The sequence below is a fragment of the Rhinolophus sinicus genome, chromosome 4, assembly GCF_057876585.1.
Source record: "Rhinolophus sinicus isolate RSI-liver-muscle chromosome 4, RSI-T2T, whole genome shotgun sequence".
Classification (NCBI taxonomy): domain Eukaryota; kingdom Metazoa; phylum Chordata; class Mammalia; order Chiroptera; family Rhinolophidae; genus Rhinolophus; species Rhinolophus sinicus.
The window spans coordinates 69,723,270-69,749,287 of record NC_142504.1 but is presented as its reverse complement, the minus strand read 5'-3'; the positions used below and the strand labels follow the sequence as shown (position 1 = coordinate 69,749,287).

Below are 26,018 nucleotides of genomic sequence, written 5' to 3'. Positions count from 1 at the left end.
TTAAAAACATCAGTGTAAGTAAAGACTTTAGAACAACTGCCACATAGTGAGATCAATTCACCAGTGTAAGAATTGACTATAGTAATCCCTCTTATCCACGGTTGATACATTCCAAGACCTCCAGGGGATGCTTGAAACCTCAGATAGTACTGAACCCTACATATACTATGTTTTTTCCTATACATATGACTAGGTATGATTAAAAAAAATATACAGTGAATATTTAAATTAAAAAATTTATTACAGTAAAAGATACATTGCTGTTAATCCCCCTCAAAATACTCCCCCTTGCTTCAAACGTGCTTATCTCATCATTCTTGCCACTTTCTGAAGCAGTTCTGGAAGTCCTATTTTGTGAGTCTCTTTAGTGGCGCTGTTGTGGCTGCCTCCATGTCCTGAATCATTTTGACTTTGGGCAAGAGCCAGAAGTCGCACAATGCAAGATCTGGTGAATAAGGTGGATGACGACATACTATAATGTTTTTACTTGACAGAAATTGCTGTAAACCAGAAGTGATGTGTGACACGAAGTGTTGTCATGTTGGAGAATGAAACCATTTGCCCATTTCATGTTAGTGCATTGTTTGTGATCCATAATTTATGGCACACTTTAAAATACACCTTCTCTCAACTGTAGCTCACACCCAACTGACTGCACTGAACAAGTTGAAACTTGTCACACACTGTTACTGAGTTTTGATGTACTGCTTCCCATATTGAAGATCCCTGCCGTACCATTGGATGACACTCAGCAGCAGCAGCATTCACTGTATGTTTGATCACACCTTGTACATGCCTATGAGAAAGTTGAATTTATAAATTAGGATGATGAGAGGTTTCATCACGCTGCTCAGAGTAACATGAAACTTGTGTAAAAATTATTTGTTTCTGGAATTTTCCATTTAGTATTTTTGGACCATGGTTGACTGGGTAACTGAAACTGCAGAAAGTGACATTGTAAATAAAGGGGGACTTCTGTATTTTTCTTCTTATATTTTTATGAAACACCATTCCTTTTTTGCATAGTCGTTTGAATTGGCGTTTCCTGCCCTCCTTTCTATCCCGCTCCTTCTGCTTCAACACCACCTTAAAGTGGTGAAACCTAAGATAAGTAATGAAAACAACTCTCATAGAAATACCTAGCATAACATATGCTTTTTGGCCCTTTGCAGAAAATATGGCCTGTTTAATAGTTAACACAAATGGGAAATGGTAGTATATTTGGAAACATGGAAATTGACTAGTGGAATAAGCCATTTTTTAACATGGTGAAGTTTGGGAAACAGGTGAAAGCCCTGTTAAATATCCTGTAGAGATATATAGGGGAGAATTGGAGTGAGGCAGAGCAAGATTGAAAGACAGGAAGGGAAACAAGTGGAGTAAAACCTAGGGAAGTGAAATGTCTCTACAGAGAGGGGTCAGAGGCAGAGAAAAATGACAATAGAAACTTGGCTAGCATTACATACTTGGAAGAGTATATTAGGAATTATAAGGATACATGATTAATACAAAGCTTGGATTTATAATTATTATGATGTTACCACCCCAGAAAAATAAAATTTATACAGGTTTGGTAAAGGAATATTTAAGTGGTGGACAATTTTCCACCTACCTATCCTATTGAATTAAGAATTAAGCAATGACAAGGGTATGTGGAATTTTCCAAAAGTTTGTGATCTACGTCCTTCTCTCCATCATTCCGGAGATAATGGGACCTATGATATCAGAGACACAGGCACAGACTGAATATCCAATGTTTTTAGCACCTCTGGTAAATTCTTTCAAAATTGGTGTCAGGGGTCTTTCCAGAGTTCAGCAGAACAGAGCATTGAACACAGAGTTGTTGACCCCACACAAGCAGGACTAGACCTCAAGCTCCCACACTATACCACGTCCAGAAGAATTATGAGCTCTGCCCCTTGGATTACCTGTCAAGTCAAGAGGCTTAGAGGGTGGTTTCCCCAAGATTAGCCTCTGCAGTTCAATGTGGAGCTATAAATTTTTGACTTTGAGGGCCATTTTCCAAGTGCCTGAGAATCCTTTCTTTGTGCTGTGTTAAAGAGCTGTTTCCCAAGTTTATTGGAAAAAAAATCTGAAGCTTAAGAACTCTTCTTTGTATATGTCACTGCATGGAATTGTAGGTTTGCTAGAAATATTATTTAGAAGATTCAAAGTAAGGAATTCCTGTGACAAACATACTATAATTACATCAGATATAAAGGGGTGGGAGCTTAAAATCCATAAGTGTAAATAAGATTGCTCTTTCTTTTCTTTGGTTTATGGCATAGATTCTGCTCTAGAGTCTGTTGCTCACTTGCCTTTGCATACTGCAACAGAAAGGAAGGAAAATGCAAATTGTCCAATTTTCCTTCTAGTTAGTTGGTCTAGTTAAAGATTTGTAAGTAGCCAGACCTGATAATGAGGTTTTATGGTACTTGTGAATTTTTTTACTCTATATCTGTCCACTTATTACCTTAGATAAATTAGAGGTAGTTTTTAATCACAGAAGATCAAAGACAAAATAGGAAATGATTTCTTCATAGTCAGTAAGAGTCAGGAAAGGACATAGGACTGCTTTAGATTTGTTCTAAAATAATATGGAACTTGTTTTTATTAATGAGGTTTTCTTAATCGTGCTAATTTGCACATGTGACTCTGTATGATGTATTTGAATAAAATACTTGTTAAAATCAATTAAAAATTAATTTTTAGCAAGCATGGAGTAAGCTTTTCCTTTTAAATGGTTACTCTGTTTTCTTCTAATCTTCATTTCACCATTGATGTCTTATATAGAATTTGAAAGCAGGCAAATTCAGATATCCTCGTAGATGAGGATTTAGTTCTTACTCTAATCCTTTTAGACACAATTACTGAAGTTTCAGAAAGTTTTATTAAAGAGTTGGTAGACTAATTTGGAACAAATCAGATTTTTCAAAAAGTAAAGTTTAGAAACCAATAAGAAAATCCTAGTTCTCATTTAGAACATCTTATCAGTGATTATTAAAAGCCTCAGTTTGGGTATGGTCTTTATTATTTTATAACTTTTCTGTACTATATATGAAGTTGCAATAACTCTCTTCCTTTCTGTGATTCTCTCATTTATTATTAAAAGATTACTAATTTTTACCCAATTATCCTGCATAAAGCATGGTTAATTAAAATATATATATATATATATTTCTAGCTTGAGCTCTGTAACTAACATGTGTAAGAATTTTAAATAAGCCAGAGATGCTTAGGAAACATCAGTCTTAAATGAGTGAAGGAATTGAAATCTACAAGTCACGTATGACAGGAAATAAATATGGAAATTGTAAGAGTAGGAAAGAAAAGTAATAAGTAGCTAAAATTTGAGCAGTCTCACAGAATCCTATCTTACCTGGAAAAATATTAACGATATAATAGAGAAAGTAGGCTCCCACACCCAGCTGCAGAGTTCCCTGCTAAAAAATAATCTGACTTTAAATTTCACCCAGGAGTTTCTGCTTCCTACAGTGTTTAAAGGCTGTGTCCAGCGTTTGAATAGTGTCCTGCAGTCAAATTTTTGGTCACAGGTGGTTGATTCTTTTCTTAAAGGGGGGTTCCTTAAGATTGTAATTAGAACCTTGTTTGGTTCAACAAGAGGGCTATGCTAATTGTTGGCTCTTTTCTAGAAGAGGGACATCAAAATATAATCAAAATGTATCCTAATGATGCATATCTAAGTAAGTTCAAACCAACCAACCAACCAACCAACCAACCAACCAACCAACCAACCAACCAACCAAACTACCTGTTTTGGAAAACTGCAGTGAATAGATAAGTTTTTTTCCCCTTTACAAACAATGGGCAGCTTTAAAAATTTGATGGCTATAAGTTTGCAAATATGATTGTTTTATATTCCAAGTTAAAAAAAATTTCATACTGTGATTGAAAGCAAAAGTAGTATAATTCATTGGAGAACTATCAGGGCCAAGATCCTCTTATAAAAATAAGACTATAATCCCCACCCCACCAAGAAATTCTTAAGTCCAGGTGAGAAACAAACTCAGAATACAGCAAATACAATATACAATTATATACTATAATAAACATACAGTAAAATATTAAAGTTAAATATACAACTTCTATGAAATTGTTTCATAAAAGACTTTTAAAACTAGTAAAAAGCTTATTTTCTACTGATGTTTCTATTGATTTTACAACACATTCAAACCATTTTCTGAAGTCACTTGCAGTTCGTTAGTAATATAAAAGCTTCATAACTAAAAAAGGGATTAATTTGATAAAGCAGTAATTAGAGTTGATTTGAAATTTATCGTCTAAAGCTTATCTCAGTTTACTTTAAGCTACTGTAATAGTACTTTCCCTTTAAGACCTCTCTCACCATTACTATTACTTTACATTCTAATCTTTAATTCATATGAAGGGATTTGTTACAGTAGTCTGGGACTCAATCTCTTCAAAAGGATACAACATTGAAATGGGCCTTGTCCTTCCCTGGATTCATTTTACATTACTGATTTTAGCTGGGTGTAATTCAGAATACAAAATGTGTAGGTACTATTTATTCATATCAGTGGTCTTTAGAATACAGGAAAATGAATTCGTGAGATTATACTTATGTCTCTATGTCTAAAACAAACTATTTACCACAAGTTAAATTTCAGACTTTAAAATGCGTGTAGACATACACAAAAGAGTGCATACACTGTACAGTTTCATTCATATACCATACAAAAATAGGCAAAACTAATCTACGGTATCAGAGCTGAAGATAGTGGTGCCTCTAGGGTGGGAGTGGGGCAGTTACATTGTGGAAGGAATATGGGGCCATGGCCAAGTTATATAATATTATCTCATGAAGGCTCAGCTTCTTCATCTGTATAAAGATGTGTGATAATATGTATAGAGTTCTTGGCACAGTGAGTGGTATATAGTAAGGATTTAATAAGCAGTAGGTACTGTCAATAACCAGTGGTCTACTTCTACTGTCAGTCCCATAGGTTTCTCAAATTCAAGAGGTCCATTTTGACTTTCTCTTCCTTCACTATTATCAACCTATTTGCTGATAACATGGAACTCATTCTCCTCTTCCCTCCTGCTCAGCCCCACCCCCCCACCCCACCGCCCCCATCAATCACCAAGTCCATTGACTAGCTTTTCAGAGTACATCAGTTTCTTTTAACCCCATGGCATGATTCAAGACATCAGCTTTTCTCATTTCTCTTAACTTCAAATGCCACCCAGGTGCTCACTCTGCTTAAAAATAAAAGCAAAAACAAAAAAACCCAAACAACTTCTGAGGGAAAGTAATTTTTCTGAAATGAAGTTCAATCATGTCCCATGTATGCCCTGCTTAAAATGCAATAATGGTTTGTTATTTCCCTTAGGATAAACTCTAATTGCTTAATATTTAAACTCTCTAATAAGGCCTTAAAAGGCCTGAATTGCCTCTAGGTTCAACTCTTGTTATTTTTTATCTACAATCTATACTGCAAAAGGGTTTAATTTCATTTAGTTACTCTTTATCACACTGCACCATCCTTTTTCAATTCACACATGTTATGCCTTCTGTTAGAAATAGACCTCTTTTCGGTGCCCCTCTCTCCCTTCCCCACTGTTATGGACTTAATTGTGTTCCCTAAAAATTCATATGTTGAAGTCCTAACACCCAGTACCTCAGAATGTGACTCTATTTGGAGATAGGGCCCTTAAAGAGGTAACTGATTTAAAATGGGGTCCTGAGGGTGGGCCCTAATCCAGTCTGATTGATCTTATAAGAAGAGGAAGTTGGGTCATGTACTAGCGCAGAAGTAAGACCATGTGAACACAAGAGTGAGAAGACAGCGATCTTTAAGCCAAGGAGAGAGGCCTCAAAAGGAAACCAACTCTGTTGACACCTTGATCTCGGACTTCTAACATCCAGAACTGTGAGGAAATCAATTTCTGTGTATAAGCCACTCAGCCTGTGGTACATTGCTGAGGCAGCCCTAGCAATTAATCTATCCATGATGAATTAATTCATCCTGTTCTTCAGGACTAAGCTTAGAAGTCACCTCGTTTAGGATACTCTGTTGGCTAGACCAGGTACTTTTTTGTATGGCACAACCACATCAAAGATACATTGACTTCACTATGGGTCAGGCACCATTCACAGTGTTTTGCCTGTATCATCCATTTAATTCTCAAAATAACTTTATGAGGGGGAGGTAGTTTTATCCTCCTGCATTTACTGAACAGAAAACTAGGGCAAAAGGAGGTTGCCAACCAATGTGACTGTGTACAAATGACCCAGTCTTTTTCCTCAGGTCTTATTTGTCAAGGTAGAATGTTCTTACGTAAGTATTAGACTTTTGACTCCAAAGTAACTTTACTTACCTTATTGTAGCATTCATCCAATGTTATTGCAAATACTTGTTTTATTTTCTTCTCCAAGAGCACAAAGTCTGGATTTTTTCTGCCTGTCCAGCAGCCAGTGTCCAGCACAGTGTGTGGCCCGTAAGTATTTGTTGATGCTCCTGGCTCTGATGCTGAGGCGCATGAACTGCCATAAGCATCCTGCCTGGCCTGCAGATGGGGAAGAACAGCAGCAGTGCTCTTGAAGTAGAGATGATGAAAGAGCAGAAGTGCGACTGACAGGGCTCAAGTGAGCATGGTATCTCTTAGCCTCTCCCTCTTTTACTTGGGGTCAGAGAAGGAACTTATTAAAGCAGACAAGTAATTGTTAAGAAATATTATATAACCAATATATATCCCTACATATGCTTGGCCCTTCCTTGGCTATGTTGCTTCATCTAAACTTACAATAAAGACAGTTTTTTCTTCAGAAATTTAAGAAATGGATGATAAAATCTAACTCTACACAATTTAATTTGTACATGGAACGAGTCCTCATAGAATGAAAGAGTAAGCCTGAATAATTTCATTGAAATAAAGGGCAAATAGCTCAATTATTGAATTGTTTGACGTTGGAAGACAAAAATGCAAGTTGGCACATTTTCTAGAATTTCACAGGTACTTCCTACAACCCAGGGTTCATTAACACTGGCACACTGGCCCATGTCCGGATTCCAGGACCGCAGTGAGAGCTGGGCCAGGTTAGTTCAGAATTGTAATTTAAACTTAGAGAAGCCTTTAATTTGTTTAATTTTTTGGTGAATATTGATTAAGTACTTAGTGTGTGCCAGATATCGGGGATGTGAAAATAACAAGACAGTGTCTGCCCTCAAAGAGTTTTCTGTCTAGTGGAAGAGATAAACAGGAAAGCAAATCATGCGATGAAGGAGACAGGGGCTCGGATGGAAAAATGTTCAAGACCAAAGACACAAAGGAGACAGTAACCATTCCTACCTGAGAGACAGGAGAGGTTTGTAGGTTTTGCAGTGGTCATTTGGCTGGGTTCTGAGAGACAAACCCTTGAACAAATGTAGCTCCACTTAGAAATAAAATCATTATTTCCGACAATTATTTTGGCACATATCATAAAACTTTTGTAAGTATAGGATTGTGGGGACAGAGCCAGGAGTACAGTTTCCAGGCTCTCGGCCTCACGTGGAAAGGTGCTCACTCGGATAGTAAATGGCCATTAACTGTGATTGGATGGCCATCAGCTGTGGCTACTTGGCCGTCAGCTGTAACCAGTGAGCCATTGGCCACTAATATAACTGCTATGGCTATGCTAGCAAAAATGTGGGCTAACAAGAAGATGGTGGCTGAGCCTGCAAACGGAGCAGTGAGGGTTGCAAACAGTGTGGCTCCTGCTTCCTGTGTCTCCAACCCAGCCGCCAGCGAGAATATAGTGGTATATTCTCCTACCTATGTCCCCTACCTATGGCTCCGTGGGTGTTCCTTTCCGGCCTCACCATGTCCTGTGTTCTTATGAGGGGAGCGGGAGCTGAGACCCCACCTGTCACCCTGCGTGACAAGGATCGTCATAAAAAATGACTGTCAAAAAAGGGACACAGCCATAGTCCAAGTACACCTGTTTTCTAACTCTAGAGTTCATTTTCATTTTATACTTGGTATGATTTTAACTATGTTTATTTTGAATCTACATGACATAATTCAATTCAACGTTTATTGAACACTTACTTGTACCAGGCACTGTGCTAGGCTCTGGCGCAGAGTTGAATTTCTTGCTCTCCAGCTCACCATCTCATAGGGAGACCAATATGTAAATAAGTCTTCTAGAATACAGGTGTTAACTGCACCCAATAGTAAGTATTTAACTCTGAGTAGTGAAGGAACCTGGTAAGGTTTCTCGGAGTTAATAACATTTGGATAGGGTTTTGAAAACTAAGTAGGATTTGGAATTTTTAAAAGAAAGCGAAATAATAAAAACTGAGCATTATCTTTAAAATCCAGTGATTAGGGAGGACTTTCTATACATATATAATATCAGATGCAAGTAATCAGTGCATGGACTAACCTACTGTATTTATATATGCTGCAACATGTGACAGAGGACATGCATATTTAGGTCTATTTTATATTTATAAAGAAGCTACAAAAAAGCATAGTTTATTAATATTATCTATATCATCTTAATCTTTTTATATCTAGATTAATCAAATAACAATCTAGGAAAGAGAAATAAGATCTTTTTAATTTCCTGAGGATATGGGAGGGGGTCACATCTTGTTTGTTGCTACATTGAATTTTGGTAGGACTTGGTCTGGGCACAGAAAATGTTGTATTCTTCTCATTAGGAATTTAGGATTAGGAAACCACAGCAAAGAGTATCATAGTTTTTCTGTTTTAAAAAAAAAAAAAAAGACTTGGTGAAATGCAGAGTCAGCCTAAGTTTCAGGCAAAGAGAAAGCTTAACAGTATCTACTTACCATGTGTATTTGTGAAAGAAAGGCTAATATCTTCATTTCCCATAAAACAGAGATAACTTCTACTTTCCATGAATATCGATGCAATACAGGAATTGAAATTCCAATTTAACTTACGTGCCAAGTTAGTAGCTTTCTAGAGAAAATATTTATATTTTACTAATACCTCATGCCTATTATCTGTACATCAGTTCTTTTACTATTTTCCTAGCACGTATACCATGTATATATTTCTATATGCAGACTCACACAAAATTGAAATAGTGACCTTTAATAAGTTAATGGCTTAGATTCATCCACCACTTAACAAATATTTATTGAACCTACTAAGTATCAGGTCTTCCTGGTGCTGAGGAAACAGTGGTGTACAAAACAAAACAGTAATTTCTGCCCTCAGGAAGCTTACATTTTGAGGGTAGAATATAAGTGAGATATATAAATTAAACTTTTAGTTAGTATATAGTGTATTGTGATAAATGCTGTGGGGAAAAATAAAACCGACACGGGTATAAGGGGTACCAGAGAACTGGATGAAGGGTGGTTGCAATTTAAAATGGGTAGGAGGGAGGATTCACCAAGAAAAGAACATTTGAGCTTAGATCTAATCTACTGGAGAGAACAGCAGGTACAAAGGCCCAGGGGTGTCTGTTGTCTCGAGGGATAGCAGGAAGGCCCGTGTTACTTGAGTGAAGAAAATAAGAGAATAAGAGGGTAGTAGATGATGTGGGAGAGGTAATGGAAGGTCAGATAACATTGGGCCTAGTAAACCATTTTAAGAACTTTTATTTACAATCCTTTAGTCTACATAGTCATCTGTTTATTAAAATGTATTGAACATCTGTTTTGTATCAGGGATTATATGAAGCGACAGGGAAATAATAGGCTTATAATACTTGCCTTCAGGTGTAATACTTGTTTTCAAGTAGTTTGTTACAGCAGAGTTTCCTTAATAATAATATAAATAAGAACACGTATCGTACACTTATATGCCAGGCATTACCCTAAGGGCTTATATACATTATCTCCTTTTATATTCACAGCGTTACTGTGATATAGGTACTATCAATCATTCCTAGGGAAACTGAGGCCGCAGCAAGGTCAAGTAACTTGCCCAAGTTTATGGGGTTAGTCATCAGCAGCACGAGGCTTCAAACCTAAGGAGTCTTAGCCCAGAGCTCAGCCCTTGACCACGATACATATGTACACTCTGGCCTCTCAGGAAGTCGACCAACTCTTACAAAGATTCCTCTCTGAGGTGGGAGAGTCATGCAGGACTGTGTGGGTGTGGTGTGATCTTGGGAGTCGGACAGATCTTAGGTGGGACTCTGACCTCCCCTGGTATTTACTCAGGCGTAACTAACCTCTTTTACCCTCAGTTTTTCTAATCCTTAGAAACGGGGGGAATAACACTGTAATAGGTATGTTGTCAAGATTTAATAATAATTGACCCTTGAATAACATGGCTTTGAACTTGGTGGGTCCACTTGTACACGGATGTTTTTCAATAAATAACAGTAAATGTATTTTCCTTATGATTTTCTCATTAACCTTTTCTCTGGCTTACGTTATTGTAAGAATACAGTATATTGTATGTATAACATACAAAATATGTGTTAATCGATTGTTTATGTTATTGGTAAGGCTTTGGTCAACAGTAGGCTATTAGTAGTTAAGTTAAAGTTACGCACGGATTTTCAACTGCTTGGGGGGTTGATGCCTCTTACCCCTGCGTTGTTCAAGGGTCAACTGTAGATGAAATGGGAACAACATACCACAGTGTTTGATCCAACCTGGGTACTCAGTAAATATTTTGTTTTTCCCCCTTTTCTTTCCACGAGTCGTGGAAACACCCTGTGATTACATTTACCTTGCAGGTTTTTTGATTCAGAGAGAATACTTGAGCAAGTATGATTTTTTTTTTTTTTTTGTCTTACAGAAGAGGTTTATAGGATAATGTTCTGTAAATAGATGTATCATCCTTTTCTTATTCCAACATGTGGGGTTAGTTAAGTTCTGTGTTTAGAGCTGAATTGATTTCTGTTTCCTGTGGGTCAGTGGAAGCCAGGCATTTCTGCCCTGCACAGCTCTACTCACCTTTCAGTATAACACCTTCTCACGTGCTGTTACTCTGCTGTTTGCAAATGCACTTGTAGCCTGGGGAGTGTGCTACTGTGTTGTTGAAAAGGCTTTCATCCTGGAAAGTTGACCTGCTGCTGAAAAGCTCACTGAAGAACCGTAGTATCATTTCCTCGTACTGTATTTTTCCTGATTCAGCTGATTATACCCACAGAGACCCAAAATAAAAGAAAAGAGAAAAAAAGTCATTTTCTGAAGAAGACTTGTGAAAATGTAAATTCTTGCACTGTGAAAGTACAGGTAGTAACTGGTTCACTGGGGAATTATTCTTCAGTTTGTACAGTATCAGAACCTAGCTGTGTAATCCTGGGCAAGTTACTTAACCTCTGTGCCTCCATTTCTTTATCTATAAAATGATGGTAGTAATAGTGCAGTCTCATAGAGTGGTTAGTATATGTAACATTAGTTAGTATATGTAAACTAAAGCACATAGAACACTAAGCAAAAATTATTGCGGTTTTTGCAATTATTTTTAACCTTTTAAACCGCAATTACTTTTGCACCAACCTAATAGTAAATGCCTAAAGTGTTTATTATTATCATTATTTTAAGCCTGCATAGCATCTTGATTATTCATGTTTCCCTATTAAAGTCTAGACTGTGGTTTGGCTTCCTAATGTAAGAAATACTTGAGAAAAGTAAAAATCATTTTATTTATTGCTAATTAATGATCAAAATAAAAGACATAACCTACTATGTAAAGCAAATAGCTTGTTAACTTATCAATGGAGAATCACACTTGATTTTATTATTTGTTCTTCATTGTTGAGTATATGATTAAATAATAAAGGCTTCACTTAGTTTGCTTCCTGTAGAAGAATTACCAAAGACTGTTGTTTATAACGAAGGCCCAAGAGCTGTTGAAAACGGGCAATAAAATCAAGCTTTAGGAGAAGTACAGCATAAAAGCAAGAGTCAACCTGTGACTTAATGCCCTCGTTATGCAGTTGAGTTAATAATCATTGGCACATAATCACTAATAGTCAAAGCTGGCTTTTCACAGCTTATTGTAACAAGAACTATTTGCTATCCTGGATTCAGAGCATGTTTCCTCCTGACAATCATTTTGCGTCTTTTGTTCCCAGTAATCATTTTGAGACCATTTATGTTGTCAAGGAAGCTATAGTTTCATTTCCAGACTTTTTTATTCCAGGGAAGAGATGGGTTGAGATCTTGACATGTTTTAAAACTTTCTTGTAATTAAGGGTAGTAGCTAATAATAATTTTCCCTAATTATGCAAGTACTGTAACTTCAATAACATGTTTACCCTACATTTCTTCCTCCTGCTGTATCTGTTACTACGTAGTATCTTTTGGGTTTTTAACCATTACGGGCATAAAGACTTTTGAGAATGAAAATCTGTCAACATTTTCCGCCAAAAGAAGCTAGTTTTAACACTAGTAAGGCTGGTTTTCTTTTGTCTATTGAAAAATTACTGCTATATGGAACGTACAATAAAATCAACAGTCAGTATTCAAAATTTTGTTGTTAAAAGAACAACAAAAAGACAGAAAATACAGAAGCAGTAAGTTTTGAGCAACGACGAATATTTCCCTTCAACTCTTTGTCTCAGATATTGAACTTGAAGTGTATTTATAAATTACACTAGAATAGTTCTTTTACTTCAGCAGAAACTGTCAAAGTTTGATTAACCATCAAAATTATACAAATTTCATCTTCTAACAGTCCTTAAAAACTTTGTTTAATATGGTAACTAGGTACCTCCTCTCTTGCTCACTTCCTCCATCTGATCCACTTTAACCCTACTCATCTTTTCTCATTTTCATGACACTTATTATCTTCTTAAACACTACATAATTTACTTATTTATTGTCTTTATTATCTCTGTCACTAGATTAAACTTCATGAGGGTAAAGTTCTTCATGTTTTTCTCTGATGCATATCAAATGCCAAGAATTGTGTCTGGCATATAGTGAAGTATTCAATATATATTTGATGAATGAAAATTGGGACTAAGTTTTCTCTTCACATTGAGTCAAGTTATTTTTACTGCACATTAAAAGGGATTGTGTTATACATATACCATATTGGAAGAGTCTGTGGGAATTATTTTTATTAAGATTTCCATGTTTTCTCTTAGTATATTAAACTTTGAGGAGGCAGTAATAAAATTCTGATTAAAATGATCTTTAATGGCTTTCCATTGTTTAAGGATGAGGACTGAAATTCTTCATGTAGCTGCAAGGCCACATCCACCTCTCCAGTGCTGTCTGTGCTTCTGCCCTTTTTTCAAGCTGCCCAAATGCCCCCCACACCTTCTTGCCCTCATTGTCCTGCCTGTAACATTCTTCTCGCCACTGACCTCACCACCCTCTGCACCTAACTGAATCCTACTCATCTGTCCAATCCCAGCTCAAGCAACTTTTCCTCAGGGAAACCTTCACTCAGGGCATTTATCTCCATTTTGTAATTGTAGTTATATGATTTGTCTCCGCTTCAGACAGAAATCTTGATAAGGGCCTTTTGAGAATATGTGTGTCTTTGCTTCTCATTGTACCTCTTGTCTCCAACATAGGGCCTGGTACCTGGCAGGTTCTCAAAACCTTTTGTTGAATGAAATGTTTGCTGTGTGTTAGCACTAGCCTAAAACAGAAAGAAGCCTGCCATAGGCTGGTAGAGAGTCTACTATGCTCTCCTTCTAGTTTCTTCCTCAGCCTGTCTCTGCTCTCCTGCCATCTCCACCCCCACCATGTAAAGTTTACTGAAAAAATGCCTTTGTTATCAGTTATGCAGCTATGAATGCCATTTAATAGAAATAGGGAGAGCAAGAATATATGGAAATCAAGTAGTTTGGTATTTCTTAAGAAAGTCACTTTATAAATAAAATACGTGCTGTTTTGCATTTACCAGTATGGTCTTAGCCTCATAGGACAGGGCAAGTATAGTAACCTGATGTTGAGATAAGACATCCTGCTGATGTCTAAAAATAGTTGGAATGGTGACTGGCTTTACCTTGAAATTCAACAGGATCAGTAACATTAGTCTCTTTTACCATTTTTATTTTTAAAATACCCATTGTATAGAAAGCTAAATTGGCCTTTATGGATATAACCTATTTTGGCTTTACTGTTTGTTGAGTGTTCTATGAAATGAGGTATGTTTTCATTTTGCAGAGACTCTCCCATGTACACTGTGTGGCATGTATGCTGAGGAATGGATAATGGGGAGTGACTTAGCTAAGGGTGACTAACTTTGGGGCAGGATCTGAATGTCAGCATGGCTTTATATTTTTCTCTGTGTTTTGAGTATGCAGAAACCTTTATGCCTGAGAGTGCAGAGGATAAAGGTAAAGAAGAAGTAAAAGTTGTTCTTAGACAGAAAATATTTTAGATAAAGAACTAGAGACTTGGGGGTGGCTGGTTAGCTCAGTTGGTTAGAGTGTGGTTCTGGTAGCACCAAGGTTGCTGGTTCGATCCCCGCATGGGCCACTGTGAGCTGCGCTCTCCTTAAAAAAAAATGAAAGAACTAGAGAGTCAAATTCTGTGTTCATTTATATATACATGATACAAACAAGCCCACTATGAAATGTTTTTTAATTGAACAAAGTGAGGCTTAATAATTTTAATAGCTTTTTCATTAAGCAAAAAAGAAAAAATGAGTGAAACTTGAAAAAGCAATTAATTTATGATATGAGGATGAGAAGTATAAGTTGTAAGACAGTTATCAGCTTGGAAAAACATTTTTATATTGGTCAATTTGGGTATTCAGGTAGCTCTCCGGAATATATACAAAGAAGAGTTTACTATATAATCTACTAAATAATCACCCATTGCCTTATCTACTGATAAGGAAAACAAGTAAAGCTAATACTGATTATCATTAGTCACAAAGTGAATTTGACTCACTTCAATAGCAATGTGTAAACTTTTCTAAGGGTAAAATTGAAAATAATAACAAGACTTTATACGAGGTGTGACAGTGAAGTTTGTGAACTTACCACTGTGCACTTACATGGCAGCACTGTACAAACAGCTTGGTAAGGTTTCATAATCTTGGTACAGCAGTGTCTCACTGCTGTGTTCCTGTTGATGTGTGGCGCTGGTGTCTTGCTGAGTGGTGTTCATTATTGTTATTGCATGTTTTTGTATGCCATCACGAGAATATCTGAGCTTGAATTAGAACAACGAATAAGCATTAAATTTCTTGTTAAACTTAGCAGGAGTGGAAGTGAAATTAGGGACATGTTCATCCAAGTTTATGGGGATAACGCCATGAAGAAAACGGCCGTGTACAAATGGATTAAATGTTTTTCTGAGGGGAGAGAACACGTCACTGATGAAGAGAGGTCAGGGCAACCAGTAACGAGCAGAACTGATTAAAACATTGCAAAAATTAGTCGAATTGTGTGTCAAAATCATCGGCTGACTGTGAGAAGCATAGCAGACCAAGTCAACGTTGATAGAGAAACAGTTAGGAAAATCTTTACTGAAAATCTTGGCATGAGAAAGGTGTGTGCAAAAGTGGTCTCAAAGGAGCTCACCAATGAACAAAAGAAAAGGAGAGTTGAAGTTTGCCAAGACCTTTTAGACAGGTAAAGCGATGTTTTGGGCTGTGTTATCACAGTGATGAAACATGGGTGTACCAATACGACCCTGAAACTAAGCATCAAAGAGCACAATCAAAGTCAGCCAATTCTCCACAACCAAAAATGTTCCGTCAGTCCAAATCAAGAGTTAGAACAATGTTGCTAACCTTTTTTGATATCAGAGGGATTATTCAGTATGAATTTGTACCAACTGGACAAACAGTTAACCAAGTTTACTATTTGGAAGTGCTGAACGGCTGCGTGAAAAAGTTAGATAAAACGACCTGAGCTTTTCGCCAACAATTCATGGCATTATCACAATGCACCAGTTTACAAGGCACTGGCTATGAAGGAGTTTTTAGCTAGTAAACAAATAACTGTATTGGAACACCCTCCCTACTCACCTGATCTGGCCCCCAATGACTTCTTTCTTTACCTGAAAATAAAGGAAATATTCAAAGGAAGACATGTTGATGATATTCAGGACATCAAGGGTAATACGAAGACAGCTCTGATAGCCACTCCAGAAAAAGAGTTCCAAAATTGCTTTGAAGGGTGAACTAGGCACTGGCGTCAGTGCATAGCTTCCCAAGGGGAGTACTTTGAAGGTGACTGTAGTGATATTCAGCAATAAGGTATGTAGCACTTTTTCTAGGATGAATTCCTGAACTTAATTGACAGACCTCATATACAAATATGATAAGAAAGTGGTAATGTTTGTCATCTAACTGTTCCTAATCACCACAAGAATAGCTCAAAGCAATAAACTGTCTTAAGAGAGTCCTAAAGTGCTGTGAGAGTTCAGAGGAAGATGTCTTGTCTCCTTGCTACAATCAAAGAAGGCCTCAGCCGAGGCCTAAGCTGGCCTTGACATTATTGCAGTACAAGCCCATCTTCAGGAGCTTAAAAGCTCCACCTTCTGTAGCTGCAATCTGTTCTATAATTGGATATGAACTGTATGCTATCCCAGCGAACAAGCTAAGACCCTTAGATTCTGTTTCTAAGCCTTCCTTGGGATTCAAATCAACCGTAACTTCTTGTAAGGTCATTCTGCATCCTGTCTCATCAGTTTTTCTGTATTAACAGGTCTAATTAAAGAATTCACTTTAATAGAATCTCTGTGCCTAATCAATTCAAGGCTGCAAGCAATTATTTGACTGACAAAATGTTGTACTCCTACTTAGGTGCTGAAAAAAACTGGTAACATTAGAAATTGAAGGCAGTTGCTGTGTACCAGTCATTTTATTACATCGCCTTTGATAGTGTAACAATGTGCTTAACCAGGAAGGCCTGTACTATTGAATGTAAATCAAATGACCAATGCAAATTAAGCCTTGATCTCCAATGGAGGACTTATAGTGACGTAAGAAAAAATATGACTCAGCAGTAATTATTGCCATAGACTTTAGCAGTCAGATAGAAGATGTCATCAGCTAGTACTGGATTTTATTTATTAATGTTTTGTTGAGGTTTTCTGTGTTCATGTTCATGAAAAATATTGTACAAAAATATCTGTACGTTTTTGTTCTTTTCAGGGTTTTCATGGGGTGATTCTGATTTCTTACAATGAATTGGAAGGAGTTCCTCTACCTTCATTTTCTGTGTAGGTTTGATATTTTTTCATTCTTAAATGTTTGACAGCATATTAGGGAGGCCATCTAGGACTGGAATTTTCTTTGTGGCTAGATTTTAAATGATGAATTCAATTTATTTAATAAATATGCGAAGATTTATTTATTTTGCTGTCAGTTTTAGTGGTTTATATCTTTCAAGAAATTTATCCATTTCATAGGAGCTTTCGTTGAATTTCTTGGCACATGGTTGTTTATAATATTTGATTATTGTCCATTTGCTATCTTGTAATTTTTATCTTCCCTTTTTGATCAGACAGTTACAAATTTAAGAGTTTTATTCATCTTTTTCAAAACCCAGGTTTTAAAAAACATATTTATTTTTCACTTGCTTACTCTTTCTTTTGTTGATTTTTATTCTTAATTATTTATTTGATTTATTCTGGGCTTAATTTGTTCTTTTACTAGCTTCCTAAGATGAAAGCTTAGACATTAATTATTGACCTCTCTTCTGTTTTACTATAAGCATTTAATGCTATAAAATTATCTCTTAAGGATTGCTTTATCAGCATCCTACACATATTCATGTGTTGTCGTTTTATTATTATTCAATTAAAGATATTTTCTAATTTCTCTTAGGCTTTCTTCTTTGATCTCTGGCTTATTTAGAAGTGTGTTAGAATCTTGAGTGACTCAGTAGGACCAAGGTTGAAGAGAGGTAGGAAGAATAAGAGTAAACAAGCAAAGAAAACTTTGAAGGCGCAGCCACTGATGTAGATGGAAATTCAGGAAAGGATGATGCCATGAAAGCTGTGAGAAAAGACTTTTTCAAGATGGGGAGATACTTCAAAATCTCCTGATACTTCAAATCATGTTATATAGGAATAACCAGTTATGCCTTGTGATCAAAATCCAGAACAGTCAAATATGAATCATAGTGAAGATGAAAGAAGAGAAAATTAAACAAACAACAACAAAAAATGGAGACAACCAAGATGGTGCAGTAGGTAAATGCTGTGTTTACCTTCTCTCACAACCACATCAAAATTACAACTAAGCTACAAAACAACCATTATTGAGAATCTCCTAAAATCAAGCTGAACTGAACCCTTTCAACCAAGGACGTGCAGAAGGAGCCACCTCCAGAATGGTAGGAAGGTCAGAGACCCGGCATGGGCTGGTCCCACACCTGCATGTGACCATGTTGGGGACAGAGTCCAGGAGAGCAGTATCCAGGCTCTTGGCCTTGCATGGTGGGGTGCTGGCTTAGGTGGTGGCTGGCCGTTGGGTGTAGCCGGTTGGCCAATTGGCTGCTGATGTAACTGCAGTGGCTGCGTTGGTTGGTTGGCTGGTTGGCAGGCAGTAAAAGCAGATGGCGGGTTGTGGATTGTGTGGCTACTGCTTCCTGGGTCTCTAACCCAGCCGCCAGCGAGAATATAGTGGTATGACTCCCCTATCTATGGCTCCATGGGTGTTCCTTTTTGGCTTCACCATATCCTGCATCCTTATGTGGGGAGCGGGAGCTGAGACCCCGCGTTAGTCCGTGCATGACAGACCATTAAAGTTTGGCATGGCTATTTCGGCTGTGGGGGTCCCCCCCATCCCCTAAGGAGCGAGAGATACAAGCCCCACCCCAGCCCAGGGTTCTAGTTCCTGGGAGAGAAGTCCCCATAATTTCTGGTTGTGAAAAACAGCAGAGATTGTGACTAAGTGAGTGTGGCTGCACTCCCAGGCGCCTCTCTTAAAGGGACTACATGCAGATTTATCACCAGTGGAATCACTCGCTCTGAGCTCCAGCACTGGGGCACCAGCTAGAAAGGCAGCAGGAACAAATGGTGGGGAATTTAGTTGTCTGGCTTGAGACCTGGGATGGAGAGGTGGCTTTTTCCTGGACAGAGAAGCTGACAGAAGCCATTGTTTCTTTGTTGAGCTCTACCTCTTCCTGGTGTGCAAACACAGGCAGCCACCATTTCTGAGTCTCCACCATTTGTTTGCCCTGCCCTTGAAATTTGAGACCTGGCCCCCAACTTTCAGGCACACCCAGGCTACTTTCAGTGGCTTTTTCATGCAGACCACTTGCCTTGGCTCAAGCTGTGTTTTCCCAGGGTCTCTCAAAGGCTTGTGGAACCCAGACAAGCAGCGTGTCCTGTGCCTCTGACTGAGCAGCCCTAAGCCGGCACAAGTGGCAGCCAGCCTAGGTTCGCAGCTTGGCCTCTCAAGGTGTTTCCAAGCACAGCATGGGCGGCAGACATCTGAGGATTTCTTTCTGGCTCCTGCTAGGTGGCCCTGGGTGGGGCACAGGCTGTGGCTGAAGTAGACCTACAGCGGATCCCATCCAAGGTGGTCCTGGGCCTGGCGCCCCCAGTAGCTAGCTTCAAAACGAGCTGGAGCATCACCTAGCTGTCTCCAAGTACAACATACCCAAGGGGTGGATGAGGCAGGCACCAGAGTCCTGCTGAGGCAGATCCTGCTCTATAGGATCAGCCCCTGCACAACAACTCTTCCACTGTAGTCAAGGCAAGACCTTATAATCAGTGAGCCCAAGGGTCAGTCCCTCACATTGATGTGCTGTCATCAACCAAGGCTCAATTACAAGAGGAGGGCACACACAACCCACACAAGGGATACACCTGGAGTACATGGCTCAAGTGATCAGAAAGACTGTGCCACTGAACCCCACAGCACACCTACTACATAAGGTCACTCTACTAAGACCGGAAAACATAGCAGGCCTACCTAATACATAGAAACAAACACAGGCAGGCAACCAAAATGGGGAGACAAAGAAACATGTCCCAAATGAAAGAACAGAACACAGTTCCAGAAAAAGAACTAAGTGAAATGGAGATAAGCAATCTATCAGATGCAGAGTTCCAAACACTGGTTATTAGAATGCTCAATGATATCATAAAAATGGAGATGGAAACGATAACAAAGAATCAGTCAGAAATAAAGAATATAATAACGGAAACAAAGAATATATTATAGGGAATCAACAGTAGATTAGATGAAGCAGAAGATCTAACCAGCAGCGTAGAAGATAAGGTAACAGAAAACACCCAACCAGAACAGCAAAAAGAAAAAAGGATCCAAAAAATTGAGTTTAAAGGGCTTCCAGGACAATATCAAGCATACCAACATTTGCATTATAGGAATACCAGAAGGAGAAGAGAGAGAGCAAGGAATTGAAAACCTATTTGAAGAAACAATGACAGAAAACTTCCCTAACCTGGTGAAGGAAATAGACATAAAAGCCCAGGAAGCACAGAGAGTCCTAAACAAGATAAACCCAAAGAGGCCAACACCAAGACACATCATAATTAAAATGCCAAAGACAAAGAGAGAATCTTAGAAGCAGCAAGAGAAAAGCAGTTAGTTACCTACAAGAGAGTTCCCATAAGACTGTCAGCTGATTTCTCAACAGAAACTTTGCAGGCAAGAAGGGAGTGGTAGGAAATATTCCAAGTGATGAAAAGCAACGACATACAACCAAGATTGCTCTACCCAGCAAAGCTATCATTTAGAATTGAAGGACAGATAAGGAGCTTCCTTATCTATCCAAGAAAAAGCTAAAGGAGTTCATCACCACCGAAACAGTATTACAAGGACTCTTAGAGGGACTTCTTTAAGATGGGGGGGGGGGGGACGGGTTAAGGACGGATGAAAGGGGAAGGGATTAAGAAAAACAAATTGGGTGTTACACAGTAGTCATGGGGATGTAGGTTATAGCACAAGGAATACAGTTAACAATATTGTAATAACTAGGTATGGTGCCAGATAGGTATTAGATCTATCAGGGTGAGAGATGGGAATGGGGTTGGGGGCACGGTGAAAAAGGTGAAGGCATTAAGAAATATAAATTGATAGTTAATACAGTATGGGGAATATAATCAACAATGTTGTAAGATCATGTGGGGTACCAGATGGGCACTGGACTTATCAGGGGGATCACTTGATAGACTGTGCAGATGCCTGACCCAATGCACTATACACCTGAAGAGCTGAAGTAGAATAATATTGAATGTCAACTATAACTAAATATATAGGTATATATAGTCACAGGATGTGCAATACAACATAGGAAGATAGTTGATAGTTGTAACAGCTATATAAGATGTCAGAGGTGTAGTAGTTTGGGGAGTGGGTTATCACTTTATGAGGGGTTTAAATGTCTATTACATTGCTTTGTACACCTGAAACTAATTTTAAAAAATGGAAAGAAGGAGAGGGAGAAAAAGAAGAAGAAAAGGGAAAGGATGTATAAAAGAAACTGGAAGAGGAACAAGAGAAGGAGAAGGAAAAAGAAGAAAAAATGGAAACCCCTCATGGACACTCTCTGGACAACATTTAAGTTAAACAAATGTACCACAAAAGGACATATTCTATCACTTGCATTTGAATTTAACATGACAGAAAACCCGATAAATCAAAGTTTTTTTTAGAAAGAGGAAGAAATTAAATAAATAAATGTATATTTCATGGAAATATATAAAAAGAGCCTCATATGATTGAAGGGAATTAAGAAAAAACATCAATACTTTTAATAGCACTAGGCTGTATGTAGAAATGTTATATATTATTTATGAATATATATGAATATTTATGTACTACCTCGTTTGATCATCACTCCAAACCAAAAATGAGTAAACTGAATTTATGCGAAATAATGTGATTTCATCAACAAGTACCAGTTCCTAAATGTCTAAGCCTGAATGGGTACTTTTCATCTCTCAACTATACATGCTATGCATTTTCAATTATAACCTGGTAAATATTTTAGTTTGCATCAATTTGTGTTTCATATTTAATGTTTAGATACTCCCAATTTTCTCTATTAAAATTCCAATGTGAAAATATTTAAAAAATAAATAAAAGGGTGTTAATTTCCAATATTTGCGGGGGTTAGATATCTTTCTTTTATTGATTTCTAAATGAATTTTGTTGTGGTCAAAGAACATACTTTGCATGAGTGGAATCCTTTAAAATGTATTAAGATATGTTTTATGGCCATGCATATGATTTATCTTGGTTATGTTTCCTGTGAACTTAAAAAGAATTTGTATTCAGCTTTTTTGGGTGGGAGTATTCTATAAATATCCACTAAATTAATTTGGTTGATGCTGGTGTTTAAGTTTCTGTGTTTTTCCTGATTCTCTGTCTGCTTGTTCTATTTATTAATGAGAGAGGAGTGTAGACATCTCTAACTGTCACTGGGATTTGTCTCTTTCTCCTTTCAGTTCTGAGAGATTTTACTTCAAATATTGTAAAGCCCTGTGTTTCAGTGGATATACGTGTAAAGTTGTTAGGTCCTCTTTATGAAATTAGTTTTTTATCATTAAGAAATATCACTCTTTGTCTTTGGTCATATCCTTTATTCTAAAGTTGTGGCAGCCATAGAGTTGTGCTATTCAGACCTCATTTCCAAAAAGTAGTATACTTAGCCCATACTTTCAGCTGCCACACTTTTAGGATCTACCATATAATCGCACTGTGGCTATGCTCTCAGCAGAATACCGCCAGCCCACAACTGAGCACAAGGTGAAACTAGAGCTGGGCCATTTCTGCCCAATGGGCAATGTCTGCTGGGGACTTCCCATTAGCCTGGCTGAAACTCTCTTGGACCTGCACTGTAGTAGTCTGAGGCTCTTCCAACTCAAATCTTTCTTTTCCTCTCTTTCACAATCTGCATTCATGTCTGAAGCCCATTCCTTGCCCAATCATGCTCCCTCTCACCTTTATCTTTCATTAGAGTTTCCTCCAATGAATCTCCTGAATTTCTGATTTAGTTCTTGACATCTGCTTCCCCCAGGACTCAAACTGACACAGAAGTGTGCTTTGTCTGAATATGATCATGCAAGCTTTCTTATGATTAATGTTTACATGGTACACTTAGTGCATCCTTTTACTTTTTACTCTGTGTCTTTACAATTAAAGTGTGTTTCTTGTAGGAAACACATAGGGCTGGGTTTAGTCTACAATCTTGTTATATGTTTTCAATTTATCCCATCTGTTCTCCTCCCCTTTTCTTTCTCTTTCTTGGCCTTCTTTTGGGTTAGTTAAGGTTTTGTTTTTTTGTTTTTGTTTTTTTAGTATTCCATTTTATCTCCACTCTTGTCTTATAATATATATAATATAGCTTTTATTGATTATTTTTAGTGGTCATTCCAGAGTTTACAATATGCCACTTTATGTTATCACATCCTTCCTTCAAGTAATATATTACTGTATGTATAATGTAAGAACCTTTTGACTTTATGCTTTCATTTTCTCCTTACTGTCCTTTGTGGTATTGTTGTCATACATTTTATTTATTACATATGTCAAAAACTTTACAATACATTGTTATTTTTGTTTTAAACAGTCAATTTTATTTTAAAGAAATAAAAAAATAAAGAAATACTTTCTTTTCTATGTGCCCACATATTTACAAATTCCCACACTTTTATTCTTTTGTGCAGGTCCAAGTTTCCATTTGATATTATTTTCTTTCTTCTTGACAAACTTACTCTAACATTTCTTGTAGTGCAGATCTGCTGGCCATGAATTCTCTGTGCTTTTGTTTGTCAAAGATAGTATTTATTTAGAGTTTGTTTTTGAAGGATATTTTCACTGGATATAGAATTCTACGTTGACCTTTTTCTTTCAGTACTTGAAAGATGTCATTCTACTGCTTTTTGCCTGTGTTGTTTCTTTGAGAAGTTTGCAGTCGTTCTTATCATGACTCTTCTGTACATAATATGTCTGTTTTTTTTCCACTCTGCTGTTTTTGGTATTTTCTCTTTATCTCTGTGTTTCAGCAATTGCATCATGATATGTCTGGCTGTGGTTTTCTTTGTGTTATCTTTGTTGGGGTTCATTGAGTTTCTTGGATCTCTGGCTTACAGTTTTCATCAAATTTGGACACATTTCAGTCATTATTTTTTAATATTATTTTTCTCCCCCAGTCCCCATTTCAGGACTCCAATAACACATATGTTAGATTACTTGATGTTGTCCCACAGGTCACTGAGACTCTGTTCATTTTTTTCATCCTTTTTTTCTCTGTGTGTTTCAGTTTGGGCATTTCCTTTTCATTATTGAGATATAACTGACATATAATTTTTTTAAATGAGATATAATGGACATGTAAGGTATTTTCTATATTGTTTTATCTTTGAATTTATTGGTCTCTTCTTCTGCAGTTAATTAATGTCCTGATAATGCCAGCTAGTATGTTTTTCATTTCAAATATTTCTTTATCTCTATAAAGTCTCATTCTTTTTTAATCTTCCATTTACTTCCTCATAACTTTCTTTTAAATCCTTAAGTATGTTGAGCTTATAATTGTCTTTTTGTGCTAATTTTTCAGCTGTGTCATTTCTGCGTCTGTGTCTGTCTCATTTTCTTGCTTTTTTGCATGTGTCATAATTTTTTATTGTGATAGACTTGTGATTTTTTTGTTTCTTAGAGTTCAGTGTCTTTCTGTTAAAAGGTTTGCTAAGGCAGGTCTAGAATTGCCTTTGCTCTCAGCCGATTTAGCCATACTACTATTGTGATGAACTTGTGATTTTTTGTTTGTTTTTTTGAGTTCAGTGTCTTTCTGTCAAATGGTTTGCTAAGGCAGGTCTAGAATTGCCTTTATTCTAGGGCCGATTTAGCCATACTACTAAAGTGACACTTTAAAGTGTCATTGTACTAAATAATTTTCTGGTGTTGTGACCTAAAGCCCGAGGTACTCAACAAAGACTTGCTCTTTGGCAGATCTGGGAATTATTTAACTTACATATAGATCTTCTTTTGGTTTTTGCCCATCATTCTGAAGTTCATCCTGTGCATGTGTGACTTAATATTTAGCAGCAAACTCAAGGAAGCCCCTATATCCATTTCTCGAGTTCTTTGTCTGCATAGATCCTTCCTGTATGGTACTTCTAGCAAATTCCATGTGCCTTAGCTTCCATGAGCTCTGTTATGTGTCCTTTTAACACGGGGAGACCCATGTTCTTGGGTTCCTTTCACTGCACTTCCGGTCCAGAACGTGCATCCAGGTTGAAAGCTGGTTAACTGCAGAACTCACTGCAGATGTTTCCCCTCTCTTAGGGATCACATTTTGTGCGTCCTTTAGTCTAATATCTAAACAGTTTTTCATATATTTTATCCAGTTTTCAGGTTCTTTATGGTGGTAAGTCTAATCCAGAATTTGAACCTATGGCCAGAAAGTTTTCGTTTTTATGAATGTTCTGTTTTTTTTCTCCTTGATACTAAGGTGGTCTTTGAGACTGTCTTTTGTGTTGAGAGAGAAGGAATTTTGTGGGAGGGAGAGAAGAGACTTCAAGGCCATTTGCTGTGCTCTGGATTGGAACGGGCTGAGATTAGACATAGGACCTTGGTTGGGCATCCCCAAAAGGAAGGGGGTTATGGCAACTGGGAGATTAGGTTGTGGCTGTGGCCCCTCTCCTTTCCCGGTACTCTTTCCTCAATCACCTTTCACACTTAAGGGATATAAATCAAGGATAGTCTCTACATTCACACTACTCCAAGAGAGCAGTTTCCAGGTGTGGGGACAGAGCCAGGAGTGCAGTTTCCAGGCTCTCGGCCTCACGTGGAAAGGTGCTGACTCAGGTAGTAAATGGCCATAAACTGTGATTGGATGGCCATCAGCTGTGGCTAGTTGGCCGTCAGCTGTAATCAGTGAGCCACTGGCCACTAATATAACTGTGGTGGCTACACTAGCAATAAAATGGGGGCTAGCAAGAAGATGGTGGCTGAGCTAGCAAGCGCGGATTGCAGCTAGCAAGTGGGGTTGGTTGGTAGAAAAGCAGACGGCAGGTTGCAGATCGTGTGGCACCTGCTTCCTGTGTCTCCAACCCAGCTGCCAGCGAGACTATAGTGGTATGACTCCCCTATCTATGGCTCCGTGGGTGTTCCTTTTTGGCCTCACCATGTGTCGTGTGGGGAGGCCTGCGGGG

The 26,018-nt window shown here is 37.7% G+C and overlaps 1 protein-coding gene and 1 long non-coding RNA gene across 8 annotated transcripts in view; one reads left to right on the top strand and one right to left on the bottom strand.

Annotated features, from left to right (window-relative positions):
- Positions 1 to 26,018, top strand: part of ARHGAP28 (Rho GTPase activating protein 28) — a 178,347-nt gene that overhangs the window by 25,842 nt on the left and 126,487 nt on the right. The gene's annotated exons all lie outside the window — the stretch shown is intronic.
- Positions 156 to 11,820, bottom strand: LOC141573072 (uncharacterized). Its single transcript, XR_012498641.2, has 3 exons — positions 10,914 to 11,820; positions 6,361 to 6,549; positions 156 to 796 (listed from the first exon to the last, which is right to left on the bottom strand). It is a non-coding gene; the product is annotated as an uncharacterized LOC141573072 (long non-coding RNA).